This window comes from Bufo bufo, chromosome 1 (genome assembly GCF_905171765.1).
Source record: "Bufo bufo chromosome 1, aBufBuf1.1, whole genome shotgun sequence".
NCBI classification, from domain to species: Eukaryota; Metazoa; Chordata; class Amphibia; order Anura; family Bufonidae; genus Bufo; species Bufo bufo.
Window position 1 is genome coordinate 175,295,264 of NC_053389.1, and position 14,958 is coordinate 175,310,221.

A 14,958-nucleotide genomic window follows, 5' to 3' on the forward strand; every position below is an offset into this window, starting at 1 on the left:
CCACTAGACAGTTGCACAGGCGAGTCATGGGATTCATCAAACTATCACAATACATTAGTAAGTGCCTTGTATTAAAAGGGTTTTCCGATAGGTCATCAGTATCGGATTGATGCCCAGAACCCCCGCCGATCAGCAGTTTGAGAAGGCACATGCGCTCCTCTCAGTGCAGCGGCCTTCTCCTTGCACACTAAGCACAGTGCCATACATAGTGGCTGTGCTTGGTATCGCGCTCATCCCCATTCACTTCAATGGGGCAGAGTTGCATCTAGGCCATGTGACAGATGAACGCGTTTTCAATTGACCTAGGGTAAGCTGAGAGAAGGCTACTGCGAGCACTGCTGCCTTCTCAAACAGCTGATCAGTGGGGGTCCCGGGTGTCAGATCCCCACAGAGCAGAAATTGATGACCTATCTGGAGGATAGGTCATCAGTATGCGTCTTAGAAAAACCCTTTTAAACTTTCTCTACATGATAAATGCCATTTGTTGAAGTGAGACAACTCCTTTAAGTTTCATGCATACGACCGTATTTTCCAGCCGTGTACCATCTGCAATTTTGTGGACAAAGATAGTCATTTCTATTGATAGGAGTGAGAAAAACGCAGAAAGCACATGGAAAGCATTTGTATTTTGTTTGCAGACTGAAATATGGACACGACCATGTGCATAAAGCCTAATAGTGGACTCTAGTTCATGCCAACAAGGGAAAATATCACAGAAAAAGGAATGGTTTGTAAATTTAAAAAAATAAAATACAATACAATAAAAAGGGGGCAGAATGACTACCTTAAAGAGGTTGTCTGCCTTTCTTTACATTAATGACCTATCCTCAGGATAGGTCATAAATATTAAATCGGCAAGGGTCTGACTCCCGACACCCCTGCCGATCAGCTGTTTGTTCACCTGCTCTCCCTCACAACAGAGTGCTGCTTTCTCTTCAAAATAGCTGATTGGAGGGGGTGCACCAGGAGTCAGACCCCCACCAATCTGATATTGATGACCTATCCTGAGGAGAGGTCACCAATATAGAAAAATACCTGTTCCCATCCGCCTAACGCATATATACATCGGCAATCGATGCCGGTTGTGGAGTGTGTCAGCAGGCACGCAGGGCTAATGTATGCGATTGACTATAACGTCAAATCACACACATTTAATCCCTCAGATGCCATGGTCAAATGTGACAACGGCATCTGGGAGGTCCAAAAACTAAAATAGGATATAATTACCCCCCTTCCCCCCCCCCCCCCCCCAAAGTCATCTCCATTACAGCACATCCTGAGACCGACTTCCTCAGATAGGATAGGGGGGGAAGGGGGGAAAAAAAAAAAAATAAAAAATAAAAAATTACATTTCCACCCCTTCCCCAGTGTTTTTCCTGTCCTGCCAAGGAAGGAAGACCAGAGAGGTGCTGGGAACTCTATGGGGTTCCTGGCAGTTTTTATTTTATATCAGACTGGAGGTCTGATTCGGCAGTGCACCTCACCCTCCTCTGGACCATGGTCTGTGTCCAGGCCCTGGCGGTTGCGGTGTCCCTGTCGAAGTTCCTTCCTGCAGCAGTCCAGGAGGTCTATATGCGGAGAGGCAAGATGGTAGCCGGAGCGAAGCTACAACACGCTTGCCTCCGGCCACTGGGTACGTGTCCATGCCTCATGTCCGCAATGTCTGAAGCCTGCATATGCCCAAAAGGATAAGTTAGGGCAGAGCCGGCTTAAACATGGAGCCTGGCAATGTTCACCCCTGCATGCTCTCTGTGGACGTGACCGGTGAAAGATGAGTGACCCGTCCACAGCATGCTCAGGATCGGAGCCTCCCACTACCCAGGGTCCAGCGAGTAGCCCGTTCTAGGCACCCTTATGTGGATGTTTTTCCCTGTAGTTGCTGACCCTTCACTCCCTTGTGCGTTACAGGGAGAAAAGGAGTCGTCTTCTCCTCTTGTAAAGGTTAAGAGCAGGAAATGCGGCTTGTGTTCTAAACAATTGCCATCTTCTGGGACTAAAACTGTGTAACGATCGTACTGCTAAAGTCATTAAGTCTGAATCTTCTAGCTTTCTGGAGAACATTAAATTGATTGTTAGAGACGAGGTCCAGTCAGCCCTATCCTCCTGGGAATTATCTTCCTCTCCCAGGCCTCCTCCCTTCCCGCCCAGTAATGTCCAGAGATCCCAATAATGTGGAAAGTGACTGATTCTGTTAACCCTGACCTCTCTGACCCAGAGGCATTCGAAAAGACCCAGGATTCTGATAAGGATAATGAACACAGGAGATTTTTGTTTAACCCTGATGATATTGTGGAATTAAGGCCATAAGGACCACTATCAGAATAGAGATTCCTAAGAAACAGAGATTGGTTCAAAAGGAGATCTTTGGGGGCCTGGGGGTCTAGGTCAGTGTTCCTAGTCAACAAACAAAAAAATGAATTAAATCTGAGCCCAGAGAAAGGTTTCTGCATCCCCCGTGGCATAAAAAGACGTAATCTATTTAGTGAGGGGTACTGTACTGATTGGGAGTCCATTCCTCGTGTGGATGTTCCAGTAGCAAAACGTATGGTCCTTCCTTTTGAAGATACTGCTCAATTGAAGGACCTGATGGATAGGAAGGCTGAGAGCAGTCTTAAAAAAAAAAAAAAAAAAAAACACACCACACAACTTAGGAAGCCATGGCAGCTCTTTTAAAGCCAGGTGTAGCTGCAACATGTGTGGCCCGTACTCTGAATGTATGGTTGGAGAAACTGGAGAGAGTCAGCTGATCAATAAGACTCCAAGAGAACAGATTTTGGATAGTCTACCCCTGTTAAAGATGGCTACTAGCTTAATTGCAGGCACATCTGTAGAATCTGTTGGGCCATCTGCCCGTATGGCTGTATTATCCAATACCATCATAAGAGTTCTTGGTCAGGAGACATTACCTCCAAGAGCAAATTAATGCCATTGCCCTTTCATGGCCAATATGTCTTCGGCCCTGATCTTGATACTGGAAAATGCCACTGATCATAAAGGATTTTCATGAGGATAGGTCTCCGGGCAGGAAGCAATTTTTGGGGGGCAGACAGCAGCAGGAGGTTAAGATAGAGGAGGGAAAAATCAGGGTGATGGAGATATGGCAATAAGGAGGGGGGGGGGGGGGGGGGGGGGGGGGGAAAGCCACCGCCGCCTCCTCTTCCACAAAACTATGATGTGGTCCATGTTGGGGAAGACTGCACTCCATTATAAATATCAGATCCTTTCAATAATCATAAGAGAAGGATATATAATAGAGCTAGAATCTCTTTCCCCTCAAAAGTTCACTTTAACCTAGCTTCCCCTATCAGTCTCATCTCTCCGATGGCATAAGAATTTATTCTATAGCAGTCAAACGTGGTCCCAGCAGGGAGGAAGGAATCTGGCATTACTCGCCTTTATTCCTAGTAAGAAAACAAAGCGGCAAATTCAGAACCATAATAAACTTAAAGCCACTGAACAAGTTAATTTCCTACCACAGGTTCAAGATGGAAACAGTAAAATCAGGAAGCGGGCAATGATGGCCACAATAGATCTCCAAGATGCCTACTTTCATATCCCAATTCATCCTCAGTCAAGGAACTCTCAGAATCGCTGTGAGGATGGGAGGTCAGATTCATCACTACCAATACATCTGTCTCCCCTGTGAGATCTCGTCGGCTCCCAGAATCTTCAAGATTATGGCTAGGGATGAGTGAATCAACTTTAGATGAAACATCTGAAGTAGATTCGCATAAAACTTTGTTTCAATACTGTACAGTATTGAAATGTATTGGCTCCAATGAGCCGAAGCTATTACTTCGCGAAGTCTCGCAAGACTTCGCATAATAACTTCAGAAATTGATTTATACTGTAAAAAAACATTTCTCGAACTCTGGTTCTGTTCCAAGGTACCACTTGGAACCGAACCAGAGTTTGGGAAATGTTTTTTTACAGTATAAAATCAATTTGACGTTATGATGTGAAGTCTCACGCGACTTTGAAGTACTAACGTCGGCTCATCGGAGCCAATACTGTACGAAGCTTGCTGCGTACAGTATTGAAACGAAGTTTTATGCGAATAGACTTAGGCTAATTATGGCATGTGTAGTGGCTTCAGTCAGAAAGATCCCCTCCTGTTAGTAGGAGGACAGTGTTAATTTTCTTTATACTCCGCTTCATATGGTTTTGTCTCATCTCCAGTCTTTGCGCTGGATAATCAACTGGGAAAAATCCAATCTCTTTCTAGACTATCAGAATTATTATTTTTTGGTATCTTCTAGACTCAAAACTAAACCTCTCTATCAGAGAAGGCATGAGGATATTAGAAACTAAGTCTCTCGTCCTGTATCCCTGCTGTAGTCTGGGCTCAGTCCCACATGAGAATGAGGTCCTGCAAAAGGTCTCAAGATGGAACAGGTATCAGACAACTCTGAACCAGAAAAGGTCTTTAAAACAGGGAGATCAAAATTCTTTGGTATGGTGGCTCTTAAACAAGACTCTAGAAAATTTAGGTTTTTTTGGAATCAGGAAGTAATATTTTCATTGCCAACAGTTCCTGGGGCACACATACAACTCTTTTCAGGGAATTGGATCCAGTTACAGGGAACTTTGAGCGATCTGAGGGGCTCTCAAAAGAAACACAAATCCAAAGAACCACCATGTGCTAATGAATTCAGACAATTCCACCACGGTTGCCTTTATCCAGCATCGAAGAGGGGACAAGACATGGACAACTTCAAAACAGATTTTTTTTTTTTCTTGTGCAGAGAATAAAAAATTAAAAACAAAAAATCCATAATCAGCGGTGTATCTAAAGGGCTCCCTCAATCTAAAGGCAGACTTCTTGAGCCGTTTGACTACCTGGATCCAGTGTCTAACAGCTTTTCAGACCATCCAGAAAGGAAGGGGAAATTCTGTCCTGATCTGTTTGCATCAAGGTAGAATCACAAGGTTCCTCAATTCTTTTCCCTCAATCCAAGAAATCCCTCGATCGCAGTAGACGCTTTCACTCAACGTTGGACATTGAATCTGGTTTATAGGTTTTCTCCCTTTCCTTTGATCCTGAGGGTACGGCAGAAATTCCAGACCGAGCGCTGCACCCTGATCCTGGTCGTTCCGTTTTGGCCCGTAAGAGGCTGGTTCGGTCTTCTGAGATTTCTCAGCTTGGATACTGAGCACTACATCCTCCTAAAGTTGGGTCCATCAGAAAGTGTCATGGAAACACATACTTAGTAGGAAATCTAATACTTCCAAAGCATATCTCAAGGTATGGAAGAGATTTGCTTCCTGGAGTAGTGACAGATTCAACCAGTCATCCCTCAATATACCTCTCATACTCTATATTCTTCAAAAAGGGTTGGATATGGGTCACTCTCCAAATACTCTAAAGGTTCAGGTCTCTGCTGTAAGCGCCCTCTATAATACCAGTCTTACAGAGGTCTCCAGATTTCTAAAAGTTGAAGATAGGCTGAGACCTAGGACTAAGAACATGGTTGCACCTTGGAACCTAAATACTGTGCTGTTGGGGGTTAACTGCTGTGCCCTCTAACCGCTGGATTCTCTCTCCATCAAATCGCTTACCCTTAAAACAATATTTCTGGTATCAATTTCATCGGCCAAGAGAGTCAGAGCTACAAGCTCTTTCTATCCAAGAGCCCTTTCTAAGAGTATTCAAACTAGATCCAAATGTTCTAACCTCCTTCCACAGATACCAAGATATCGTAATACCCTCCTTCTGTGCTAACCCCAGGAACGAGCAAGAAGCAATTTCGATGTGACACATGCAGTCCCCCAGTATTTAGGAGGTAACCACTAGAGAATAGAAATAAATAATTACTCTTACCGGTAATTGGTTTTTCCAATAGCCTCCACAACGGCACTTATTGGAGGAGTGTCCCCGCCTCGGACAGGAAACAACAACGTAGAAGCAGAAGATTTAGGAACCTCCTCCCCTTTACCTAGTCAGTCAATAAGAGAGGACACGGAAGTGATGCCAAGATAAATCATGTATTAATAACCAAGGACAATTACATCATTAGAAGGAAAACAATAAGTCTTTACAAACTTAGACCCATGTAATAATATTTTAGGGAGGGAATCCCAGTGCCGTTGTGGAGGCTATTGGAAAAACCAATTACCGGTAAGAGTAATTATTTATTTTCCCTAACGCCTCCACAACGGCACTTATTGGAGGATTAACAGAGTAATAGGATCTAGGGAGGGACAGCAGCAGAAAGTACCCTGCGCCCAAATGATAAGTCCTGGTTCTTAAGGATATCCAGCCTATAGTGATTGAAAAAAGTCATAGGATTGGCCCAGGTTGCGGCTCTACATATCTGTTCTAATGATACAGATGCTGCCTCCGCCCATGAGGATGATACCGCTCTGGTGGAGTGAGCCCTTATTCCAACCGGGGGTTGGAGGTCTTTCTGCAGGTAAGCTAACTGGATCATATTTTTTATCCATCTGGATATCGTAGGTTTGCTTGCACCGTGACCTTTGTTGGGCCCTTGGTACTGTAAGAACAGTTGGTCTGAGTGCCTGAACGATGAAGTTCTGTTGAGGTAGCAGATTACCACCCTTCTTACATCCAAGTTGTGGTAATTCTTCTCCTTTTCCAAGGTTGGTGAAGGACAGAACGAGGGCAGTGATATTTCTTGTTCGCAGTGAAATCTAGACACTACCTTAGGTAGGAAGGCTGGGCAATGTTTCAGAATTATGCGATCATCGAAGATTGTCAGATAAGGAGGTTTATATGAAAAGGCTTGGATCTCCCCGACTCTTCTAGCTGTTGTAATGGCCGTAAGGAATACTGTCTTCAACGTCAGAAGTCTCAGGGATATATCTTCTATAGGTTCAAATGAGGGAGACATTAGTACAGACAGTACTAAATTAAGATTCCAGGGAGCAATGGTAGGACGGGCTACAGGAGTCTCTCGTTGCGCCCTTGAGAAAACGCTTTATTAAAGAGGATTCTGACAACTTGACGTCCAAAAAACACACTAAGGGCTGATACCTGCACTCTAAGGGTTGCTGGCCTGAGGCCTTTGTCAAGTCCGGCTTGAAGGAACTGCAGAATTTGAGGAATGTTGGGCAAACTCGCGTCACCCGCAAATTTCTGAAAGGCTTTCCAGGTCCGTATATAAATTCTGGATGTTATGGGTTTCCGGCTGAGCATAAGAGTAGAAATAACTGAATCCGAGAGTCCCTTTTTTCTTAAAGTGTTGCATTCAGTCTCCAGGCCCTCAGGTTCAAGTTTTTGACGCTTGGGTGATCTACTGGGCCTTGATGAAGGAGATCCGGAATGGATGGGAGGACCCAGGATTCCCCTGCTGAAAGGTGAAGTAGCAAGGGGAACCAGGATCTTCTCGGCCAGTGAGGGGCTATAAAGATTACCTTGGCCTTCTCTTCCTGTACCTTTATCAGAGACTTCGGTATTAGGCTGAAGGGAGGAAAGGCATAGAGAAGGCAGTTTGGCCATGGTCGGGATAGGGCATCTATCCATAATGGCTGGTCCTTTTGGGAGAGGGAACAGAACTGTTTGGTCTGTTTGTTGGACTTTGTCGCAAACAGATCTATTTCTGGAGTCCCCCACTTGAGACACAATTGGTGAAATATTTGTGGATTTAGGGACCACTCTCCCTCTTTCAGAGTTTGACGGCTGAGGAAGTCGGCTAAAGTATTTTCTTCTCCTCTGACATGCAAGGCTGTAAGGGAAATCAGGTTGCTCTCTGCCCAGGAGAAGATTTTTTCGCTTACGGCTGCTAGGGAGCGACTCCTGGTTCCTCCCTGTTTGTTTAAATAGGCGACCGCGGTAGTATTGTCTGAGAAGACTTTTATACTTTTTGGTGATGTAGGCGTAAAGAGAGCAACCATGACTGTATACCGCTGAGAGTTCTTTTAAGTTGGAGGAGGCTTGTAGTAGATCCGCTCCCCAAGGGCCTTGGACCACTTTCCCGCCTGAGTGACCCCCCCAGCCGATGCTGCTGGCGTCTGTGGTTATGATCATTTGATCTCCTTGTCTCCAGGAAACACCCGTCTGAAGGTGCTTTCTGATTCTCCACCACAGAAGAGATGTTTTTACCGATTTCGGAATCAATACTCTCTTTTCTAGGGCCGAGGAGGTGCCATCCCAGGAAGATAGGAGGAACGCCTGAAGTGGTCTTGTGTGGTGTTGGGCCCACCTTACTGACTGGATCGTGGACGTAAGGATACCTAGAATGGTCATGAGGTTCCTTATCGTTGTGGATTTTTGGCTGCAGAAAAGCGAGACTTTTTCCTGGAGCTCGATCTGTTTGATCTGTGGAAGAAAAGACATTAATCGATGGGAATCTAATGTTACCCCTAAAAAGGTTTTGCTTTGTGCTGGATTTAAGTCTGACTTTTTGAAATTTATTATCCACCCTAGGGTGGTAAAAAATTTCTGAACATCTGCTAGGTGCGACAGAAGGGTCTCTTCACAGGGAGCAACTACCAGAAAGTCATCCAGGTACGGTATAATTTGGATGCCTCTTAGGTGAAGGGCTTTGAAACTTTTGAAAACACCCTTGGGGCTGAGGAAAGCCCAAAGGGAAGGGCTATGAACTGAAAAGGACAGAGCTGGTTATTTATATAGATAGCGATTCTCAAATACTTTTGATGGGCCACAGCAATCAGGACGTGGTAATAGGCGTCCTGAAGGTCCATGGTCGCCATGAAGCAGTCTTGGGGCAGGACATTTATGGTGGATCTCACTGACTCCATCTTGAAGCGTTTGTAAATGATAAACTTGTTTAAACCTTTTAAGTTAATTATTAGTCGATAGGTCTTGTTGGGTTTTTGGATTAAGAAGACAGGGGAGTAAAACCCTTTTCCCTGTTCTTCCGCAGGAACCTGACAGATTACTCCTTTCTGAATGAGTGATGTAATTTCTGACTCTAGGCAGGATTGTTTTTCTTGATGAGGTAGGATTTTGTTGATCATGAAATGATCTGTGGGTATTGACAGAAACTCTAACTTTAGGCCATGACTTAGGGTGTCCACTACCCAGGGAGATGCTCCTATATTTTCCCAGACGGCAGCAAAGTAGATTAGTCTGCCCCCACTTGATGTCTAGCTTCATTGTTTTGAGGATGAAGCATTCTCGGGGTTAAAGAGAAACCCTCTACCCCTACCTCTGGAGGGCTGCCACCTCTTTGAACACTTTTTTCTTAGGATCTCCTTTGGGCTTTCTTTGATTCCGAAAGGAACGCCTCTGATGGAAATAGCGGTTCTCTATAGGGAAGCCCTTCTTCCTGTCCGCCGCCTGATCCAGAATATCATCCAAGGTGGACCCAAATAGTCTATCGTCTTCACACGGGATGGAGCATAGGCGATTCTTTGAGCTCGCGTCCCCTGACCAGGTGCGGAGCCAGACAGCTCTTCTTGTGGCATTCGATAAGGCCGCTGACCAGGCAGAAAACTTTACTAAGTCTGCAGATGCATCGGCAAGAAAATTAGACGCCTTCTTTAGGGCTGGTAGGGAAGCTAGGATTTCTTCCCGCGGGGTACCCGCCGCCAGATGATCCTCTAGCTGGTTCAGCCATACTGAGAGTGTTCTTGCAGTACAGGTGGAAGCTATACTTGGTCGCAGCATAGCTGTGTTAGTCTCCCATGATTTCTTTAGGAGGCTCTAACACTTTTTGTCCATGGGGTCTCTGAGGAGGCCAGTATCCTCAAAGGGTAGCGAGGTTCTTTTAGAGATCCAGGCTACTGGTGCATCTATAGGGGTATTTGCGTTTAAAGGCACCCGATATAGCCACCCTTTTTTCTGGATCTTTCCATTCCCTAGCAATGAGGGACTTGACATTATTGTGAATGGGGAAGGTTCTCTTCTTCCTTTCCCCTAACCCCTGGTACATCCGGTCTTGTACAGAGTGAGCCTCCTTCACCTCCTCGATGTTCATAGTTGCTCGGATGATTTTTAAGAATCCATCTGTCTCTTCCGGCAGAAAGAGGGGTTTACCCGAGTCGTCTTCAGAGGAGACTACCTCAGAAAAGATTTCCCCTTCATCCCATTCAAACCCGGCGTCAGAGGCTAGGGATCTTTGAGGTGGATGGTCTTGGGGATGACGGCATTCTTAGGTCTACTGCCGCATTCACTTCTTCCTTAATTATTGACCTCATGGACTCGAGCGGGGAAGGGGATTCCTCTGAGACAATTTTTTCTGTGCACTTGGGGCACAGAGGTTTTTTTGACTTGGAGGAGAGTGCTTTGCGACAAATGCCACATTTTTTCCGTGCCAAATCTCCACCAGGCGGCTTCAGGGTCGCGGTCTCTCTGGCCTAAGATCAATTACACAAAAGAATGGGGCATACTTAGAGACCAGTGGCTTTAGAAATTATTTAAGAGGCCAGACCCTTCACCGGTGGTGGAAGCAGCAAGCACCAAGTGTGTACATACTCTCTAGGTAAGAACAGAAACACACGCTATTAAGCATATCTCTCCTCTGGGAGGAGGCTTACCGGGCTGAGGGCAGAGGCTGAAGGATCCACGGGTTTTCTGGCGGTGTCCATATCTCCAGGGCTTTGCATCGTCCTTGTAGCACGAGGACGCTGTGTTTGAGGAACTCTTTAAAATCCGCGCTGCTGGAGCTCCGCCTTCTCGCGAGATTCTCTTGCCCAAGGAGAATCTCACCCGCTGACGTCACACGCCGGATCCCGCGATAGTCTCTGGCTACTACCGCACATGCGCCCGGGGACGCCTGCAACCAGGACTTACTCCAAGGAACAGGAAGGGAGGCAATGCGTCCCCGTTTCCTGCTCCAGCCCTCCCACATGAAGTGGGGAGAACCCCAGGATTGAGGTGAGGCTGGGCGGAAGAAAAGTTACTCCTGCTACAGGAGCGGCTTCTACGTCTTCCGTCGGACAGGAAACGACTGACTAGGTAAAGGGGAGGAGGTTCTTAAATCTTCTGCTTCTACGTCGTTTCCTGTCCGAGGCGGGGACACTCCTCCAATAAGTGCCGTTGTGGAGGCGTTAGGGAAAAAAACTTATTCGTACAGTTTTGCGGTCCCAATAAGGGTAGAAAAGTTCTACACCTCACTGGATAAGGAATGCTATTGCTGAAGCCTACAAAAGCAACAGGCAAAGAAGCCCCTTCTCTCAAAGCCCATTCTGTTACAGCTGTCTCAGCCTCCTGGGCTGAAAAGTCTTCTTTAGAACAAATCTGCAGGGTTGCCACCTGGAAGAGCTCATACAGTCACTAAACATTATAGACTTGATGTGTTTGCTAATGAGGACACGGCTTATGGATGCGAGGTCCTTGGTGCTGTGGTCCCTCCCCAATTTCTTTTTACTTTGTTAGTTCTCATGATATGCTGTCATGGAGACGACTGGGGAAATGAGTATTACACTTCCGCTTTCCTGGAAGTCTCCATGACAGCACATATTTCCTACCCTATTTTTTTGTTATATGAAATATATTTTTTACACATATACACACACACACACACACACACACACACATCATGGGAATACTATTAAAATCTAAAAACATTTATCCCATAAAGCAAACAAAAAAAGAAAAGCTGACTCACTGTTTTTGGTCGCTTCACTCCCACAAAAACATCTAATAAAAAGTGATCAAAAAAAGTCACACATGGTATCAATGAAACGTACCGATCACCCCATAAAAAAAAAAGTGAGCCCCATCACAGCTCTCTAGACTATAAAAAATTAAGTTATGAGGGCAGGATATGCTAAACTGCAAGAAAAACTATACATATGTAGTATTGTTTTAATTGTACTTACCAGGAGAGGGAAAGTAATAGGTCAGTTTCACCTCATAGAAACACTAAAAATGAAACCCATAAAACTGCAGAATTTTTTATATTTTTATAATTCCACCCAATTTGGAATTTTTTTCCTGCTTCCCACTAAATTGTATGCAATAGTAAATGGTGCCTTTAGACAAAAAAAACATGCCCTCTTCTGGTTATGTGAACGGAAAAATAAAAAATAAAAGTTATGGCTTTGGGAAGGCTGGGAGTATTAAAAATAGCCTGGTAATAAAAGGGTAAAAACAAATGCATAAAAACCATCAGTTTATGCCAATTTTAGCTGTGATTTTTTTTTGGTAAACAGCTACTATTCACGTTATCTTGCGAAACGAAAATGACAAAAACATTCAGAGGCACATGTCTGTGCCAAAATCCGCAAAAGAATAAGCATAAAAAATGTGGGTTTTTTAGTCAGTTTCACCCTACGCATTGGAAAAATAAAAATAAAAAAAAATAAATATCAGGAAACCCACTACATAAACAGACATGCTGCCGATTTGAAATATACACAAAGTGGAATGCTCCGATCTCAGAGGGGCTTTTCTGGGTGAAAAAGTGGATATGTCTGGGTTCAGAGCTGAATACCTTTAAGTTAGTGTCACTCATTTACCAATGTGTTTTTTTTTTGTTTGTTTTTTTAAAGTTGCAAAAGCAATCTCACATCCAGGATGGGGGTGGCATAAAAACAAAAGTAGAGCAACATTTGTAGATAAAAGGGTTAGGTTCAAAGATGCACCAAGCTTAAGGCTACATTCACACGTCAGTATTTTTCTATATCCCGATTTTCGGTCCGTTTTTTGCGGATCCGTTGTTCCTGAAAATGTTTCCGTATGTCATCCGTTTTTTGCGGATCCGCAAAAAATGGAAACATGTATAAATTTAAAAAAGCAAATAAAGTTGTTTGGATTTCTTTGAAAAAAAAATTAAAAAAATTTAAATTAAAATGTAATTTCCAGGAACGGAATCTGCATAAAAACGGATGACATACGTAATGACATCCGAATGTCTTCCGTTTTTTGCGGATCCATTGACTTTGTATTGTACCAGGATCCGATTTTTGCAGAAAAGAATAGGACAAGTTTTATATTTAAATCGGACATGTGGAACGGAACAACGGAAACGGACAGCACACATTGTGTTGTCCGATTTTTTCCAGGACCCATTGAAAATGAATGGGTCCAGAACTGGTCCTGATCTGTTCCGCAAAAAACGGAACAGATCAGGAAAGAAAAAACGGACGTGTGAATGGACCCCAACAGTGTGCCAAGGCAGACTTGAGCAAAAGGGAACTTAAATACTACCCATATGATAGATTTCACCCTTGGTGTTCAATTTGTCAGTGAAGCTGTGTTCATAGCCTTCCCCTAACCTTTGTTTGTATGCATTGAATATGGTATCCAAAATTACACTGCAACTAATCTATTTACATCAAGGATTTAAAGGGCATCTGTCAGCAGATTTGTACCTATGACACTGGCTGACCCGTTACATGTGCACTTAGCAGCTGAAGACACCTGTGTTCGTCCCATGTTCATATGTGTCCGCATTGCTGAGAAAAATGATGCTTTAATGTATTCAAATGAACATGGGCTTTGCTCTCTGTAATGGTAACGCCCCATTGCTGCTAGAGACTCCTTTACATATTATAACATTTTTCGCAGTAATGCGGACACATATGAACATGGGACCAACACAGATGCCTTCAGCTGCCAAGTGCACATGTAACAGGTCAGCCAGTTTCAACAATATCTTTGGACGCCACTTGACCTGCTTTCCTTTAGCCTTTGTCTTTTTTTGGTAGGCAGTGGTAGACTATTTTGACTGCCATAAAAACCTGAAAGGAACGACAAGCAGGTCAAAGATGAGCAGATTAAAGATGAATCCCATCATACCACTTTTCATGTATTACTACATCAAATATATACCCCTGACAGAAAACAGTGTGATCCCTGCCTTATAGGATAGGAGGACCAGAGCAGACTGATCTACAGATTTATGGGAAAAGATTCGGTACAACCTGCATCACAGCATAAGGGCTCATTCAGACGACCGTATGAAGGAGTACGCATCCATTCTGCAATTTTGTGGAACAGGTACGGACCCATTCAATAGGGCCGCAAAAGATGCAGAGAGCATACCGTGTGCTGTCCGCATCCATTGTTCTGTTCCACAAACCCTCAAAAAATAGAGCATGTCCTATTAGTGTCCGTAATAGGTAGAGCTGGAATCTTACAGAATCTTTTTGCACAGAACTGTAAATCAATCTGCTCAGTTCCAACTGATCTATAACGTGCTGCCTGCAGACAGGACTGCAGGTACACCCTGATAGTATCTTATTCGAAGTGACCCTAACAATGTGTGAAACTAACACGCATCCTTGCAACAAAAGTAGCAGACATCGATAACCATAAAAAAAATAAAAAATAAAAATTTAAAAAACCCTGGAAGTGATGGAAATTGAGTGTCATCACATTTGATGAATGTTAGGTGTATTCCTTGAACAATTCCACTTTGTTTCACAGCCCCCTTCTCCACTGTCACTGATAAACTGGTGCCTCACAGGAGACCTGGAAAAGTGTCTGATAGTTTAGGGCACCACTTATCACGAGAATGGGTTCTGTACCCCATTGTCCCTCACTGCACCACTTCAGGGAAGGTCCAAATGGAGTTCGTGGTTGAGCATGTGCGCTGCCACTCTATTCAAAGTCTATGGTACTACCAAGGTCAGCAATCTCTCTGTCCTTTGGACTTTGAATGGAGCGGCACGGCATTGTACTCAACCCAAATCCCTCCTCACTGCAGTCATACAAAGTGGAGAAACAAAGGGACACGGGACCCCTGATCGTCATTTGGTGTGACACCAAGCAATCAGAAATCTATCACGTGGATAAATGACAAATGTCAGTTCTGGAGAAAACTGCTCTATGTCCTCCTCATGCACCAATTCATCATATGCTGAAGGCCAATTGCCAAACACAAGTAACGTTTTGTTCATAGCGAGGGCAACACTGCATCCCGATGTCAGCTACCATTTTTTCACACAGCTCTGGACGCAATATCCTTGCTCAAATGAAGCAGCAGCAGGGGACCCCAGTGCGTATATTACAGCTAGTAGCATATTTCAAAGTAAAAGCACATTTAGTATTGTGTTAGGAATCTGGAAAACTTTATTTAAAATAAA